The sequence below is a fragment of the Electrophorus electricus genome, chromosome 16 (genome assembly GCF_041902795.1).
Source record: "Electrophorus electricus isolate QZ-2024a chromosome 16, ASM4190279v1, whole genome shotgun sequence".
NCBI lineage: Eukaryota > Metazoa > Chordata > Actinopteri > Gymnotiformes > Gymnotidae > Electrophorus > Electrophorus electricus.
The window spans coordinates 2,996,673-3,000,989 of record NC_137512.1 but is presented as its reverse complement, the minus strand read 5'-3'; the positions used below and the strand labels follow the sequence as shown (position 1 = coordinate 3,000,989).

Sequence of the window (4,317 nt, the reverse complement as noted above, 5' to 3'; positions counted from 1 at the left end):
GAAGAGAGCTAATAATCTAGATGATAGTCAGTAAGACCTGAACGTTTCACTTCAGAGTACATGCTGTCTTCAGGCTGTCCTCTCTTCACCTGCCCTCTTTTGGTTTTCTTCTCATTGAAATGAATGGCAGCATAATTCAGCTCTTCAGCATCATGTGGCTGTGGGAATGAACATGAATGTTTAGTGAACATTACTGTCATTCTGATCCTTATCATCCACGTCATTGTAAATCTGGAGTTGTTGAATGAAGAAGAAAGCATGGCCTGTTAATTTGTTTGAATTCTTCCTACTTGCTGAGGCACCTGGTTCAGTCTTTGCTTGTACCAAATGTTCCAATAGTTGTCACTGGATGTAGCTTTCAATGTGCAGTTAAGACTGATATTTTTTCCAGGTACATTCATGACTGCTTGTTTAGCAGCATTTGTAGTTTGAACAAGACCTATAAAATGAAACTGAGTCAGATCAATAATGAAAAAAAAATGTGGACAAAAGTTTATCCAAAGCAAATAATGTATATTGATTATTAATCCAACATCATAAAGTACAGTAACAGATGTAATTAAAAACACTGGTAAAGATTTGGAACCATACATGTCTTGTAGCTCAAAAATATAAGTATCCAGACTGGTATCAACATTGCAGAGTAATGCACCGAATTGAGAGGCGACAGTTTGAAAATAAGCAACTGACAAACTAACTAAACTTCATGAAATTTCATGTCTTATGACTCAAAATCTCATTGGCTGGCAATAATCAGATGGTCCTGTTCTGTCCTGTTGTATCACAACCATGTTTGGCCACCTGCAGTGTGTGATCTCTTTAAATCATGTTGAGCCCAACATCCAGGTAAGTTAAAGTAACAGAGCACCACTCAAAGAAGGGGATGATTTGACAATCTTGTTTATAGTATATACATTTGCTCTAAAAAATTATTATTTTTTTTTTTTTTGTGGAGACCAGTATGGAAAACATTCATTCAAAAAAGGTTCCATCAGGACTGCTTGATTAGCAATCTCTATAGTTTGAACAGGACCTATAAAATGAAACAGATTCAGATTCAGACCAGTATGGAACTGCTGTGTTGGGGAATACTTGGGGGTGTAGTTCATAACATCCATATGGAACTGTCAGCACTGAGTACACATTAACAGTGTCAGTGGGGCAGAGTATGACTTTAGTCTCTGTGGAGACCATTGATGAATTTTATAGTTTATGAAGTGATTGGTTGCATGGGGGCAGTACAGTAGCTAAATGTATGTAGAGTAACACTGTGTTTGCTGGATGTTTAGAGTGTAAAGCTCACATGGAACTGGTGGCACGGATCTCACATTTATGGTGTCAGTGGGGCTGGGTGTGGCTCAAGAAAATAACTTGCATGTGTTGTGGAATTATAACCTAAGGAACCAGGATGAAGCTGTCACTGAATAATGAAAAGTTATATTTTAGAAATTGGAAGACTTGCTAGGACATAACTAACAAAAGCCCCAGTTTATGTTATGCCTCATAAGTTAAAATATCATTGGCCATCAAACTTACAAGATCCTGTTCTGCCTTTTTTTCCTTCATAGTTGGCTGCCATTATTCATTTGGGCTCCATTAACCTCTGACCCTTGTTACAGAAAGATGGATGTGTGTGTGTGTGTGTGTGTGTATGTGTGTGTATTCCAGATCCACTGCCAGGATTTCCACCCTTCTTGAAACTCCGCCCAGTTCCTTGCCGGGCTTCCCAGCCAACTGTGTCGGCTATTTAAAGGCCCCTTCCAGAAGAGAGGAACAGAGAGAAAGGAGACTGTGTATTAGTTTGGAGTTGTTTTGCTGAATTGGACATTTATATGATGTTTTGTGTATGACCTTGTTTTCCCCCATTTTTGGACTTCATTTTTGGCTTCGCCCCTTCCGCTTCGGTAGTTGTGTGTGTATGTATATATATATATATATATATATATATAAATATATATATATAATGTGTGTGTGTTTGTAAACATTGTTTTTTGGTATTTTGCTCTTGGACACTGGTGGTAGGGAGTGACTGCTGTTATAGTTGGGTGTGGGTATTGTCTCTGTTTTTTATTAGGGAGTTAGGAAAGTTTGTTGTATGTTTCTTGTGTTGTTAGGATTAGTTAGTGTGTAGTTTTATTTAAATGTGGGTTATGTTTGTTATTTTGGCTTGTGTCACTCATGAAGATATTTGCACCAGTATGATTGTTTGTTTATGAATCATAACCTTTGTAAAATACACTGAAAAAATCCCTTTCATTTGTGCTTCTGTTTGTTTTGTTGCTGCTCACTTTTTCACAACTTCCATTACATTAGCCATTTGTACTTCTTTTCCTTGTTATGGCCTCACAACCTAGATGGGGTTGTAATACCCTTGAGAAGCCTTACATTTTCATTAAAGAGTTTGTACATATTGGTTTAAACATGAGTTCAGTCTGTGGCACTACAGTATAAATCAGAGTTACTTGGGGCTGCTGATGGATAACCTCAGTCGCTGTGGTTCCTCCCACATCCTGAACACCTCCTCTGCTGTGACTCCTCCCCCCAAACAAAGAGAAGCTCTAGACTGACTAGGCGACTTTTCCTGGTTCTTTCCTGCTCTACATGGGTTTCAAACAAACTTACATTCAGTGAACCCAGACTAGTCTCCTAGAAACCTGGAGTAGACTTCTGTTGCTTTTGTTCATTATTGCTTGTTTTCATGCTGTTGTGGTGTCCAGTGTTGACCAGATGACGATGGGCTCTTTTTTGATTCTTGGTTCCTCTCAAGGATTCTTGGGCAGTTTTTCATTGTCAATGTTGCGTTTGGCTTACTCACTGTGGGCTTGGACTCTGACATCTTTGTGACAATGGCTGTTGTTAAAAAGTGCTATAGAAATATAATTGACTTTGAAACTTGACATAGTTACACTGCACTGTTTTATTTCATATTTGAGCACACACGCTGCTCTGGCTCTCCCTACTTCCACATATATACTCTTTAAACTTCATTTATTATCTTTTCTGCATTTATATGTGATGTTTGTTGTTATCTGTCATGATAAGATATTCTAAAACATATATAGTCTTTAAAATGATTATGGTCCTTTCTTATAAAGTGACATCTTTTGTACATATTTGTTATTCTATATAACTGAGTGCCATGTTACAATTCCCTTGTAAATGTTCTTACTATGTTTTACTGTGATGGTTCTTAGGTGTTTTTGAAGAATATTTTGGTTTCTTCCAGTCCATGGTTAATTCATGAATGCCCATGTTACTGATAATATTTTATAATTGCAGAACTGATAATGTTCTCAATTTATGTATTTCTTGCCAGAAGCATTAACATATATTAGAGGAAAAAGTTTCACTACACTGCATTTGCATAAAGGAAGTGTCTTATCCGACACTATCAGTCTAAGCTATGTTGTTTTCTTTTTCTATGTGCATATTCATATTGTCCACAAAGTCTAAAACTGTTCTCACACCATTCTTTCTCAAATAGCAGTTAAACAGGAAAGTAAACTGATGTTGGTATTGTACTCATGACAAAGTGATGATGACCTTTTAAAATAACCCTATCTCTGCAATGTGAGGCTCTGTTTGGTTTAACTCTGCATGTCCTGGCCAATAAAATAAAGTATTAGCTCTGACAAATTGATGAATGCGGCAATCTGCAGTGTCCTCATAATGTAATATCTATATTACACAGACACAATTATTTAGGGGTATTGTGTTTCTCTGTTTCAATCTCCTTTTAAGTATGCTTACTATATTTTATTGTTATGGGTCTTTGGTGTTTTTGCATAATTTTTTGCTATCTGTCATTTACAGTCATTTTGGTGTCTGCTAGTACAAGGTTAATATATGAGCTCCCATGTTACTGGAAATGTATTATTATTATTGAAGCACTGTTTTCTTTATGTATGTATTTCTTACCACCAATCGCTTCTCGGCCTTTTGGTTAAGATCAATTGTAGTATCTGGTCTTATCGAACGGAAACGAAATTGATCAGTCAAGAGGTGGCAGATTTTATGCGTGATTTTAATTGTGTTTTATTCTTTGTTTTTAGGCCCAGCCCACCCGGACTGCAGGAGGCGGAGTTTCCCCCGGAGCACCTCACCGATTGGAGGAACAACAACTGGAGGACCTGCGGAGGATCTCTGCTCAGGACTCGGCTGGAGGAGGGCGGCTGGCAGCTGGAGGACCTCGGGGTCCGGAGCGGGCCGATGGGGCCTCGGCGGAGGCCTCGGAGCCCTGGGGGACCGCCTCGGCGGGACCTGGTTCGGGAGCAGGAGGTGGTGGCCTGCTCGTTATGGCCAGGTTCCGCTGGATGA

General features: G+C 38.8%; 1 pseudogene; it reads left to right on the top strand.

The window, feature by feature from the left end:
- The first annotated feature begins 3,923 nt into the window (after window positions 1–3,923).
- Window positions 3,924–4,044, top strand: LOC113568950 (U2 spliceosomal RNA; annotated as a pseudogene).
- The last annotated feature ends 273 nt before the right edge of the window (window positions 4,045–4,317 follow it).